Below are 14,856 nucleotides of genomic sequence, written 5' to 3' on the forward strand. Positions count from 1 at the left end.
TCTAATTGGGATATCCATGAAATCTTCCCGAGCTGTGTAGTTTAGAGTTAGAAATTGGGAACAGTCTCGATCGGGGGTTTCATCTTCCTTTTCAGGAAGGAAAGTGGCAGGATTTAAGTTTCCACAAACTTAGACCTTAGTTACTGATGCTTCTAACACAATGACTAATATTTAAGAAGCCAACTGTCTGTCATCCATTAACTTCAGAGTTTAAGATTCCACTCACATTATGAGAAGTCAATACAGTAAAATGTTCCCCATTAGTAAACTTAGAGCTTCAGGCACTAACAAAGCAATAGCAGTAATTACTCTTAAACAATGTAGCCAGCCCCTGGGCAACTACATCTGATTCTCTACTTAGGTAAGCTAAAGGTTGCTGGTGAGGGCTTTGGGGTTGTGTCATCACTCGCAAGGCCATACCTTTCCTTTTGGTAACATAAATTAAACTCTGGTCCCACGGGCAGGCTTAAAGCAGGAGCCTGCAGGAGAGCAGTTTGAAGAGACTTAAAAGCCATTTGAGTCTCTGGGGACCAAACCAGCCTGTGGGTTTTGGCCTGCTGAGTCTCAGTTATACATTTAGACAAAGGCTGGGCATGTTCCCCATAACCCGGAATCCAAATGAGGCAGTAACTTGTGATACCCAAGAATCCTTTCACTTGTCTCAAGGTCATAGTTAGGGGATGATTTAGAATAGGTTTAATTCTTCTGTGGCCTATGGCCCTTCCCTTCTGATATGATTAGGCTCAGATATTAAACAGATTGTTGACAGAGCTGAGCCTTTTCCCTTGATGCCTTATAACCCCACCTGGTGAGAAAGTTTAACAAATCAGAGCAAGCTTCATCTGTCTCAGCACAGTGCAGGATATCATCTACATATTGTAGCACCACTGCCTTGAAGCTACTCAAGTTTTGTAGGCCTGTGATAGGCTCTGCCTGAATAAATGAGGGTGATCACAAAACCCTTGAGACAAAACTGTCCAGGTTAACTGAGAAGCTTGCTGGGTAGGATCTACAAAGTCAAATGAAAATTGGCTTTCCTCCAACAATGGTATAGTAAAGAAAGCAGGCTTCAACATACAGATGGCCAACAAACACATGAAAAGATGCTCAACATCACTCATTATCAGAGAAATGCAAATCAAGACCACTATGAGGTACCATTTCACACCAGTCAGAATGGCTGCGATCCAAAAGTCTACAAATAATAAATGCTGGAGAGGGTGTGGAGAAAAGGGAACCCTCTTACACTGTTGGTGGGAATGCAAACTAGTACAGCCACTATGGAGAACAGTGTGGAGATTCCTTAAAAAACTGGAAATAGAACTGCCTTATGATCCAGCAATCCCACTGCTAGGCATACACACTGAGGAAACCAGAAGGGAAAGAGACACGTGTACCCCAATGTTCATCACAGCACTGTTTATAATAGCCAGGACATGGAAGCAACCTAGATGTCCATCAGCAGATGAATGGATAAGAAAGCTATGGTACATATACACAATGGAGTATTACTCAGCCATTAAAAAGAATACATTTGAATCAGTTCTAATGAGGTGGATGAAACTGGAGCCTATTATACAGAGTGAAGTAAGCCAGAAGGAAAAACATAAATACAGTATACTAACACATGTATATGGAATTTAGAAAGATGGTAACAATAACCCGGTGTACGAGACAGGAAAAGAGACACTGATGTATAGAACAGTCTTATGGACTCTGTGGGAGAGGGAGAGGGTGAGAAGATTTGGGAGAATGGCATTGAAACATGTAAAATATCATGTAAGAAACGAGTTGCCAGCCCAGGTTCGATGCACGATACTGGATGCTTGGGGCTAGTGCACTGGGACGACCCAGAGGGATGGTATGGGGAGGGAGGAGGGAGGAGGGTTCAGGATGGGGAACACATGTATGCCTGTGGCGGATTCATTTTGATATTTGGCAAAACTAATACAATTATGTAAAGTTTAAAAATAAAATATTCTTAAAAAAAAAAAAAGGAAGAAAGAAAGCAGGCTTCAAATCAGTAACTGAAAAATTATTGGCTTGTTCAGGAATTTCAGACAATAAAGTATAAGGATTAGGCACCACAGGGTAAAAAAGAACCACAGCCTCATTTATTATTTGTAAGTCTTGAACTAGTCTTCACTTATTATTTGACATTTTTACGCCCAAAATAGGACTGTGGCATGGACTGTTATAGGGAATTAATAGACCCTGTTCCTTTAAATTTTCAATGATGAGTTTTAAACCTTTCTTAACATTGGGCTTTAGTGGATACTGCTTTTGATGTGGAAATGGGTGAAGGTCTTTAAGCTTAATAATGACAGGAACAACATTTTGTGCTCAACCCACAGTTTTCCATCAGCCCACACTCTAGGACTTACATTTTGTTCAGTTAGTGGGAGAGAAAAAGCAGGCTCTGTATTCATTGAAACAGAGACCTGGACCTTGCTCAGTATATCCCTCCCCAGAAGGGGTGAGGGAGACTCAGGTACAATCAGAAACTCATGAGAAAACAGCACAGAGTCCCAGTTGCTGCTTAAAGGATGACTGGGATAATACTATTTGCCTCATCCAGACAGTTCCATTACAGCCATGGGTCAGGAGGAAAGTGGACTGGGGCTTCAGTGAACACAGAGAAAGTTGCCCCAGTGTTGAAAGGAAAATTGCCCGCCGCCCCCCGCCCCCCGCCCCCCAGTTACTAATACTGTGTTCCTCAGGTTTTTTTAGGACAGGAGATTGTGTGGGGACCCCCAGGCACCTTCAGTCCTGATTATCCTGAGAGTCCAACCCCTGAGGCGTATGCCTTTGGGAACAGTCTCTCCTCACCTGTGGTACTTTATAGACTGGACATGGGGCTGAGGGTGGCTCAAACATCTGAAAACAACCTTGCATGAGATGCCCCTCCTTTTCACAGTAATTGCAAGTCATCCCTTTTCACATGGGTTCCTCTGGGCATTTTTCTCTCAGGCTGATTCAAAGCAGTTTTCACTGCCATCACTAGGGCCTGGGCCTTTTCTTTGGTTCTTTTCTGTTTTTGTTTCTCCTTTTCATATTCTGTACTGTAATAATCTGAGTCAGCTGCAACAGTTTTTCTAAAGACTGATTCGGTCCAGATGCCTGTTTTTGTAACTTATGGTCAATATCTGAAGCTTACTGTGTGAGGAATTTATCTTTTAAGATCTCTCCTTCTGCACTCTCAGGAGAAATATTAGTGAACTTTCAAAGGCCTTCCTGAAGTCTTTCTAGAATCTGCCAGGGACTGACTTCTCTCCTTGTTCTGTCAGCCAACTTAGCATAATTTAGAGGCTTAGTTTGAGCTCTTTTAAGCCATTCAATAACGCAATTGACAAAGTGGGTCTGCTCTCATTTCCGTTTTTCTTTGTGATAATGTTAGTCTGGCTCTGTTATGGGGACTCCTTGGCTCCTAGTAGAGAGGAGAGCTATTTTGTGCTCCTTCTTTCCCCTTGCCTCACATTCAAGCCATTCATCTCCAAAAGTAGTAGCTCCCCCAAAACTCGAGCTCTTGAGTCAGGAGTCAGCGTCTGTCCAAAGAAATACATTGCATCACTCAAAGTAAGCTCATAAAGTAAAGTTAGCCTCATAAAGGCTCTGGATCCTTTAGATAGCCTATCAGTTCTTTCTTTATCAGTTGTACCTCTGGGTAAGAAAAGGGCTTTGAAATTTTTATGGATGGGTTATTTTTCCCAGTGGGGGCCTCCTGAAGAGGCAGTAGCTTGTGTGGCTATTCCTCAATCTCTCTAACTACCCTTGCATACATTCCCAGGAATAGATTAGAGAAACCTGTTTTTTCTCATCCTCATCCTGTATCTCATCCTCTGTCTCATCTTTTCTATCTTGTATTTTACCCTTAGTTTTGGTGGTCTGAGCCTTCTCTAATTTGACTATCTGAGTTCCTGTCGAAACCAGTGTAGTCTAGGGCTGTATTGGAACTGAGGTTGTTTGAACTTCTCTGGAGACTGAGGCAAGCCTTCTTGAAGGGATGCCTTGACCCTCAGCTTCCTCAGTTGGGAGCACCAGGTGCAGTGTAGAGTAAGAGGACAGGAGGAAGCTGAAGGCTTTATACCCAAATCTGTGCCCGCAGGACACAAGTCTGGCATATCTTGCAGAGAGAAAAAGACTTAACACATATGGCACTTCTACCATTTCCCTTCTTTTCTACAGAACTGGTCTAGTGGTAAAGTTCAGTTCAGTTCAGTGGCTCAGTCGTGTCCGACTCTGTGACGCCATGAAATGCAGCACACCTAGTGGTAAAACAATACCATAATTAAGAGACCCTTTAAGTGGCATTGTTTGCCACCCTCCAACGGATATTGTGGCCATGCAGGTTTGCAAAAGAAATTCAGGTGTGTCTCCTTGAAGCTCTGGGAATCAAACTTACCCCAGTTTTTTAGGACACAATCCAAGGGTGTGGGTCTGGAACTTTGAGTAGCTCCCATCTGTAAGAGAAAAAAAAACTGACGCTCAGCACCCTTATTTTTTTCCACCAGAGGTATCCCTCCCTGCTCTAGATGGGGTGGAGACAGACTTTCCACTGAAGCTTTCCTTCCCTGGCTGGACTTAGCCTACCCCTTACCAATGCAGGTTCCTTATTTGTTCCCTTAAGCACTTGTTCTACTATCAAGGTGGGGTGGAGATTCACCAGGGGTAGACCTGGGCACATCCCAAATTGATTTCTAGTTACTTACCACCAAAACCTTTGTTTGATTTGCCCTTTTCCTCTGATGCCACCTGGGGTGTAACAGAGTAGTTTCCCAGAAAGTTTCCCAAGCTAGGACTACTAGCGGAAGCATCCATCTTCCATGTGCCCATGCACATTCCTGAGTACAGTCCTGACTGGAGTAGAAGCAGTGAGTCATCAACCCATGAGTAAGCCACTGGAGGGCTTTCTCTAGTCCAATAAGAGGTAGCACTATCAAAGGAAGAATCCCACTGTACTTCTAAACTGGGATTCCTGACCTATGTTCTTAGAAACCTTGTGCTGAGCAGCACCACTTCCATCCATTTAGTTTGGAGGCACAGCTATGACAAGGTTTCACCTTTGGGACTCTGACCCCATGTGGAAGTAGCTAAGAGAGACACTGCTGAAGCTAGAGTTCGACCTAGTTCCCGAACGTGCTTCTAGAGCTAGGGTTCCACTTTATTCCCAAACGTGCTCCATCCAGTCTGGTTTCCCCATGACTACCAAGCTTGGGGTGTAAGTAGAAGTACACAGTGATGACTAATGAATCACAAGTCCCTTGAAAGTCTATAATCTGACAGATTAGGTTAGTAATTCTAACTCCCCAGGCAGTTATAAATTGGTTAAAGAGACCAGGAAAAGAAGACCAAAAAAGGAAAGTTTAATCCACACACTTCACCCATTTCTGGCCACTCCTCTCACAGGGATATTGGGTGTCTCTTGGCATTGGTAGGTCGGTATAAACCCCTGACAAGGCTCTCACTTTTGGGTTGCCTTCAGTCATTAGAAGGCACCACAAAACCTCAAAGCTGGGCTCACAACTCGCTTTTCAGAGTGCGCGTCTCAAACTTGCATGTTTAATTCACACAAACACACCTTACAGTTAGTAGAGTAAAAGGAGAAACATCCGTAGAGTAAAAGAAGAGACCATCTAGAGCACTGAAGGTCTTTACCTACCTTGTGCTGAAGATCCTGGACAAGCCCCTAAGAAGATAGCTTACGGTTAACAGTGTCAGATTTGTGAACTGCGAAGTCAAAGGTTTAGCTTCAGAATCAGGGACCAGGTTTCACTGCTCAGGGCTCTTGTGTCGTCAAAGTTTTATTACAGTGAAAAGGAACAGAGAAGGGGATAGAGAGTGCCCCCTCACTAGTCTTAGCAAGGGAACTGTACACTTTATCAATTGGTTATTACAGTAAATCCAAAGAATGTCTCAAGGTTTTAAAGATTTTACCAGACCCACTCCCACAATTTACATTTTAAAACGATGGGATTAGAACTAACAATAGAAAGATTTTACCAGATCCACTCTCACCATATACATTTTAAGATAACAGGATCAATCAGAAGGTTCTCAAGGAGAAACACGTTACTGCTTAAGGATCAATTATTGTTGTATAATGCTTAGTACAGAGTTTAAGGTGAGTTGTTTTGTTGTATAATCATCAGCTCTGGGCTTAAAGAAAAAAAAAAACAAAACAAAACCAGCATTTTATGAGACTAAGACTAGGAAAAAATCCTTTGTCCTTTTCCTCCTCCTTGGAGTTCGCAGACTTCTTCTCAACCTACTTGAGAATTAACTCTCTCAGCTCTTCTTTTCCATTGGTCTATATGTCTGTCTTTATGTATGGAAAATGTCATTTTAATTACTGTAGCTTTGAAATATATTTTAAAGTCAGAAGTTTGATCTCTCTGGCTTCATTCTTCTTTTTCAAGATTGCTTTGATTATTCTGGGTTTTTCATGCTCCCATAAAAACGTTATAGTTTGTTTCCTTTATCTATAAAAAAAATACTGTTGGGATTTAATGGAGATAATATTGAATCTATAGATTCCTTTGAATAGTAAGTACATTTACCAATATTGTTTTCCAGTTCATGACCATGGCTTGTCTTATCACTTATTGATATAATGTTTAATATTTTCTATAAATTTTGAAGTTTTCAATGTAAAAGTATTCAAACTTCAGTTAATTTTATTCCTAAATACTTTATTCTTTTACATCCTACCAAGACCATATCATGGAGAAACAGAAAATCTGAACAAAACAATAATGTGTTTAGTTCAGTTCAGTTCAGTCACTCAGTCATGTCCAACTCTTTGCGACCCCTGAATCGAAGCACGCCAGGCCTCCCTGTCCATCACCAACTCCCAGAGTTCACTCAGACTCAACATCCATGGAGTCAGTGATGCCATCCAGCCATCTCATCCTCTGTCGTCCCCTTCTCCTCCTGCCCCCAGTCCCTCCCAGCATCAGAGTCTTTTCCAATGAGTCAACTCTTCGCATGAGATGGCCAAAGTACTGGAGTTTCAGCTTTAGCATCATTCCTTCCAAAGAAATCCCAGGGCTGATCTCCTTCAGAATGGACTGGTTGGATCTCCTTGCAGTCCAAGGGACTCTCAAGAGTCTTCTCCAACACCACAGTTGAAAAGCATCAATTCTTCAGCATTCAGCTTTGTTCACAGTCCAAATCTCACATCATACATGACAACTGGAAAAACCATAGCCTTGACTAGATAGACCTTTTTTGGCACAGTAATGTCTCTGCTCTTCAATATGCTATCTATTTGGTCATAGCTTTCCTTCCAAGGAGTAAGCATCTTTTAATTTCATGGCTGCAGTCACCATCTGCAGTGATTCTGGAGCCCAGAAAAATAAAGTCTGACACTGTTTCCACTGTTTACCCATCTATTCCCCATGAAGTGATGGAGCCAGATACCACGATCTCAGTTTTCTGAATGTTGAGCTTTAAGCCATCTTTTTCACTCTCCACTTTCACTTTCATCAAGAGGCTTTTTAGTTCCTCTTCACTTTCTGCCATAAGGGTGATGTCATCTGCATATCTGAGGTTATTGATATTTCTCCTGGTAATCTTGATTCCAGCTTGTGTTTCTTCCAGTCTAGCGTTTCTCATGACGTACTGTGCAAATAAGTTAAATGAGCAGGGTGATAATATACAACCTTGACATACTCCTTTTCATATTTGGAACCAGTCTGTTGTTCCATGTCCAGTTCTAACTGTTGCTTCCTCACCTACATACAGATTTCTCAAGACACAAGTCAGATGGTCTGGTATTCCCATCTCTTTCAGAATTTTCCACAGTTTATTGTGATTCACACAGTCAAAGGCTTTGGCATAGTCAATAAAGCAGAAATAGATGTTTTTCTGGAACTCTCTTGCTTTGTCTATGATCCAGCGGATGTTGGCAATTTGATCTCTGGTTCCTCTGCCTTTTCTAAACCCAACTTGAACATCAGGAAGTTAACGGTTCACATATTGCTGAAGCCAGCTTGGAGAATTTTGAGCATTACTTTACAAGCATGTGAGATGAGTGCAATTGTGCGGTAGTTCTAGCATTATTTGGCATTGCCTTTCTTTGAGATTGGAATGAAAACTGACCTTTTCCAGTCCTGTGGCCACTGCTGAGTTTTCCAAATTTGCTGGCATATTGAGTGCATCACTTTCACAGCATCATCTTTCAGGATTTGAAAAAGCTGAACTGGAATCCCATCACCTCCACTACCTTTGTTCGTAGTGATGCTTCTTAAAGCCGACTTGACTTCACATTCCAGGATGTCTGGCTCCAGGTGAGTGATCACACCATTGTGATTATCTGGGTCATGAAGATCTTTTTTGTACAGTTCTTCTGTGTATTCTTGCCACCTCTTCTTAATATCTTCTGCTTTTGTTAGGTCCGTACTATTTCTGTCCTGTATTGAGCCCATCTTTGCATGAAATGTTGCCTTGGTATCTCTGATTTTCTTAAAGTAATCTCTAGTCTTTCCCATTCTATTGTTTTCCTCTCTTTGCACTGATCACTGAAAAAAGCTTTTTATCTCTCCTTGCTATTCCTTGGAACTCTGAATTCAGACCATGAAAACATGTAAATATATTTTTATTCTCACAAATATTAGTGTTAAATCTTTTTTTTTTTTTAATGAATAATTATGTGAGACTTCTAACAATTAAACTACTAATAAGTCAAGCCAGAGTTATCCCATTATACATAGAAACACTGAAAAATAATTCATGGAAACAAAACAATAAATCTCTTTGACTTAAATACTTATTCTGTTTTTCGTATTTCACAAAATTTAACCAAAAATTTTTTTTCTCCAAGAATTTGTTGATATTATGTTGATTTCTTATGAAATATAGTCACTGATAGAGAAAATTACACCAAAATATGAGTCATTCCTGTCTTTTTCATACTTATGTTTTGCTTTTATATAGCTCCTCATAATTATTTATTTTTATTTTCCCCACTTTTGTATGAGATTATCAATCAGAATATTAACTAATATTGATTGAGCATTTACTGAGACAGGCATTCTGTTATTTAATTTTCATGTGCATCTCCTAGAGTTGCTTGGAGAAACACTGTGAACAAAGTAATATAACGATCAGTTTTCAGATAAGGCACTGGGGACAGCCTTAAAGAATTTCAGTTACATAAAAAGGACTACAGAATCAGTAAGTGTATTTAAACTCAGCTCTATCTGATGCCAGAATACTTGGTTTTAAGCATTCTATAACTCTGACTTTAAGTTCAGGAAAAGGTTCTACAATGAAACCATGATCCTGTATCTTAGCACCACTCTGATATCTCCTATTGGTCATGATGGCATGTTAGGAGCACAATAGAGCTACAACCAGGTGATGAAATGGCCTTGGGAGAGTGTAAATAGATCTTTTAAAATGCACAAGCACATGTGCTTGCACACCCACTCCCCACACACATTTAGTACCCAGTAATAGAATAATTTCACATTTATCACCAATGACTGATATTGTGGATCATCATTCCTACTAGGATATAATATTATTATTATGTGTAGGAGTTTACAGGTGACATGTTTTCTTTATATATTAATGTATGAATTTGCACAGTATTTCTATGTGGTAGAACATGAGTATCATCATTCTTATCTTACACAGTGGTTACATAGTTTTATTGTCGGCCCAGAGCTAGAAAGTATCCACAACATCAGTCAAATTTGTCTATCTTAATACATATAAGTTCGGTATACTTTTTATTATATCCTATTGGAAGGTGGAAAGAAAGGGATGTAAATTCCAAGCATACAAATAACTATCTCTGTGTTGTCAGTTTAGATTTCTTAATCCCCAAATCCTTCTCGTCTCCTTTTTCTTTAGTTAAACTGAAATATAAAAAGAGATGTTACCTATATTGAAATAATGATAAAAATGCCTTGTGAGTCCTATGGCTTTTTATGTAAATCATGATATTCTTTCCTTTGAGGGAATTCAACACAATGGTGACTAGGGGATCTAGTATTATTTAGCTCATATATACTTGATATAATTCCTGGTATACACAACTAAGAAAAGCATTCACAAAAATAAAGTGTTTTATCCTTTACTTGGAAAATAAGCTAATCTTCAACTTCTTCCCTAAACTATATATTAACTTCTGGTTCTGTGACTTATCAGTGACATTATATGAGCATAATATCTTGAGTATTTGATCTGACAAAATTAATGTTTCCACATATTTATGGGAAATAAAACTATTACAGGGAGTTATGACCAGAAAGAATACTTCAAATAAATTTAAGATTGCGATTCACAAATCTGTGCAAGCCAGGTATCTAAATATGAATGAACTAACATTTCCATTTTTGCTATAAAGTGCACATAAACTGTACCTAATGAACATAGATTGATATTCTTTACTGATGGTAGATATTACTTGCAGTTTTATATATTTTACTTTCAGAGAAGAGGATTTTCAGTATATATCAACCAGGTAAGACTAGAGTAAGTTAAGACTTATAAAGGTATCCATTGTTGCAAAACCACAGTATTAGAACTTTTAATACTTCCAACCTAAATTCTGTAGGTAAAAAGAGGTTTCTATTTTGAGTGAAATATTATCTTATTCCAATGAGATTAATGTATGTATGCAAGTATATATAAAATTGATAACCAACAAGGGCCTTCTGTATAGCATAGATAACTCTACTCAGTATCTTATAATAGCTAAAAGGGGAAAGACTCTGAAAAATTGTATATAAATAATACGTGTATAATTTGTTTAACCTCCATAGCTTCATAAGAGACTTTATTTTATAGATGGAATTCTACATATATATAGCTAATACATATGTATATTTGAATCTTTGTACTGTATACCTGAAACTAACACATTGTAAATCAGTTATAGTCTTTAACTTAAAAAAAAAAAAGTTCAATCTAAAAAAGAGACAAATAGGCTCTAATTATGCAGCAATGAGGGCTTCACAAATTGTTTTGATATCACTCTCTACAGTACTGTTTTGAAACAAATGTCAATGAATATTTGCATTTTTTATTGAATTTAAGTGTGAGACAATTTCAATTTCATAGCTTGCTACTATGAATTGTGTGTAGGGCATTGACTAAGCCTCCATATTTTATATTCACTTTAAAGGATCTTATTGGATCTGCCTTCTGACCTTACTTAAATTGATAATTTAAATTCTATTACTTTGAAAGCCAGCAACACATGCATGTTGTAGCTCAAACTTCCATACACAGATGGCAAACACAGGGGGATTGTGAACACGGGTCGTATGCATAAAAAAATGCAGGAAGTTTCTCTTTGCATGTTACATGCTTTAGAAAATAAGGCTTTCTGGTTTTCATCATGGTTGATTTAATATGACTTCCTAGTTATGAAAAGCAACAATTTTGAAACAGGAAACTTTTGTTTATATTAATGTTACTGAAAGAGTGTGGTGTGGTCCAGCTGCTCTGCACTCAGAAGCCCATAAACAGCCCAGATTGGTGGAAAGGAAAGTTTCAGTTCAGTTCACTTCAGTCACTCAGTCATGTCCGACTCTTTGCGACCCCATGAATCGCAGCAGGCCAGGACTCCGTGTCCATCACCAACTCCTGGAGTTCACTCAACCTCATGTTCAATGAGTCAGTGAAACCTTCCAGCCATCTCATCTTCTGTCCTCCCCTTCCCCTCCTGCCCCCAGTCCCTCCCAGCATAAACGTCTTTTCCAGTGAGTCAACTCTTTGCCTAAGGTGGCCAAAGTGTTGGAGTTTCAGCTTTAGCATCAATCCTTCCAATGAACACCCAGGATCTCCTTTAGAATGGACTGGTTGGATCTCCTTGCCGTCCAAGGAACTCTCAAGAGTCTTCTCCAAAACCACAGTTCAAAAGCATCAATTTTTTGGTGCTCAGCTTTCTGCACAGTCTAACTCTCACATCCATACATGACCACTGGAAAAACAGCCTTGACTAGATGGACCTTTGTTGGCAAAGTAATGTCTCTGTTTTTGAATATGCTATCTAGGTTGGTCTTAAGTTTCCTTCCAAGGAGTAAGCGTCTTCTAATTTCATGGCTGCATTCATCATCTGCAGTGATTTTGAGGCCAAAAAATAAAGTCTGACACTGTTCCCCCATGTACTTCCCATGAAGTGATGGGACCAGATGCCATGATCTTCATTTTCTGAATGTTGAGCTTTAAGCCAACTTTTTTACACTCCTCTTTCACTTTTATCAAGAGGCTTTTTAGTTCCTCTTCACTTTCTGCCATAAGGGTGGTGTCACCTGCATTTCTGAGGTTATTGATATTTCTCCCGCCAGTCTTGATTCCAGCTTGTGCTTCTTCCAGGCCAGCGTTTATCATGATGTACTCTGCATATAAGTTAAATAAGCAGGGTGGCAATATACAGCCTTGACGTACTCCTTTTCCTATTTGGAAACAGTCTGTTATTCCATGTCCAGTTCTAACTGTTGCTTCTTAACCTGCATATAGCTTTCTCAAGAGGCAGGTCAGGTGGTCTGGTATTCCCATCTTTCAAAATTCTCTACACTTTATTGTGATCCACACAGTCAAAGGCTTTGGTATAGTCAATAAAGCAGAAATAGATGCTTTTCAGGAACTCTCTTGCTTTTTCCATGGTCCAGTGGATGTTGGCAATTTGATCTCTGGTTCCTTTGCCTTTTCTAAAACAAGCTTGAACATCTGGAAGTTCATGGTTCACATATTGCTGAAGCCTGGCTTGGAGAATTTTGAGCATTACTTTGCTAGCGTGTGAGATGAGTGCAATTGGGCGGTAGTTTGAGCATTCTTTGGCATTGCCTTTCTTTGGGATTGGAATGAAAACCGATCTTTTCCAGTCCTGTGGCCACTGCTGAGTTTTCCAAATTTGCTGGCATATTGAGTGCAGAACTTTCACAGCATCATCTTTCAGGATTTGAAATGGCTCAACTGGAATTCCATCACCTCCACTAGCTTTGTTCATAGTGATGCTTTCTAAGGCCCACTAGACTTCACATTCCAGGATGTCTGGCTCTAGGTGAGTGATCACACCATCGTGATTATCTGGGTCGTGAAGATCTTTTTTGTACAGTTCTTCTGGGTATTCTTGCCACCTCTTCTTAATATCTTCTGCTTCTGTTAGGTCCATACCATTTCTGTCCTTTATTGAGCCCATCTTTGCATGAAATGTTCCCTTGGTATCTCTAATTTTCTTCCAGAGATCTCTAGTCTTTCCCATTCTGTTGGTTTCCTCTATTTCTTTGCATTGATCGCTGAGGAAGGCTTTCTTATCTCTTCTTGCTATTCTTTGGAACTCTGCATTCAGATGCTTATATCTTTACTTTTCTCCTTTGCTTTTGCTTCTCTTCTTTTCACACTTATATGTAAGGCCTCCCCAGACAGACATTTTGCTTTTTTGCATTTCTTTTCCATGGGGATGGTCTTGATCCCTGTCTCCTGTATAATGTCTTGAACCTCTATCCATATTTCATCAGGCACTCTATCTATCAGATCTAGTCCCTTAAATCTATTTCTTACTTCCACTGTATAATCATAAGGAATTTGATTTAGGTCATATCTGAATGGTCTAGTGGTTCTTCCTACTTTCTTCAGTTTAAGTCTGAATTTGCCAATAAGGAGTTCATGATCTGAGCTATAGTCAGCTCCCGGTCTTGTTTTTGCTAACTCTACAGAGCTTCTCTATCTTTGGCTGCAAAAAATACTATCAGTCTGATTTTGTGTTGACCATCTGGTGATGACCATGTGTAGAGTCTTCTCTTATTTTGTTGGAAGAGGGTGTTTGCTATGACCAGTGCATTCTCTTGCAAAACCCTATTATCCTTTGCCCTGCTTCATTCTGTGTTCCAGGGGCAGCGGCCGAGAGGAGCTACCCCACACCCAAGGTCAGGGGCGGCAGCCGAGAGGAGCATCCCCACGTCCAAGGAGCGGCAGCTGTGCATGCAGGAGGACCAAGAAGAGCTACTCCAGTTTCAAGGTCAGGAGGGTCGGCCATGAGGAGAAACTCCAAGTCCAAGGTAAGGAGCAGCAGCTGCGCTTTGTTGGAACAGCTGTGAAGAGATACCCTATGTCCAAGGTAAGAGAAACCGAAGTAAGACAGTAGGTATTGTGAGAGGGCATCAGAGGGCAGACACACCATAATCACAGAAAACTAGTCAGTCTGAGCACATGGACCACAGCCTTGTCTAACTCAGTGAAACTAAGCCATGCTGTGTGGGGCCACCCAAGATGGGCGGGTCATGGTTGAGAGGTCTGACAAAATGTGGTCCACTGGAGAAGGGAATGGCAAACCACTTCAGTATTCTTGCCTTGAACCCCATGAACAGTATGAAAAGGCAAAATGATCAGATACTGGTAGAGGAATTCCCCAGGTGGGTAGGTGCCCAATATGTTACCGATCAGCAGAGAAATAACTTCAGAAAGAATGAAGGGCTGGAGCGAAAGCAAGAACAATACCCAGTTGTGGATGTGACTGGTGATAGAAGCAAAGACGAGAAGCAAGGAAGAAAAGATGAGTGCTTTAAAATGCACAAACTTGTAGGTGTTTGTCAGGAAGTTGAGTAATATTTTACATGATAGTAAGAGGTAAAATCCTTTGCTAGAATGATGGCAAGAATAAAAAGGTGAGTGTTGTAAAAATCAGCCACAATGTTTGAAGTTTCAGGGGAAAGGATATCCTTTCTGTGCAAGACTGAACTTCTTGTCGTATTCATTTTTAAAATTTATAATATAGAAATTTCAGCCATGAATAAGTGTAGAAAGATTAGTATGATAAACCTTGCTGTTGTTTAGCTGTTAAGTCGTGTCCTACTCTTTTGTGACCCCATGGGCTGTAGCCCACCAGGCCCCTCTGTCTAT

The sequence above is a fragment of the Bos indicus x Bos taurus genome, chromosome 16, assembly GCF_003369695.1.
Source record: "Bos indicus x Bos taurus breed Angus x Brahman F1 hybrid chromosome 16, Bos_hybrid_MaternalHap_v2.0, whole genome shotgun sequence".
NCBI lineage: Eukaryota > Metazoa > Chordata > Mammalia > Artiodactyla > Bovidae > Bos > Bos indicus x Bos taurus.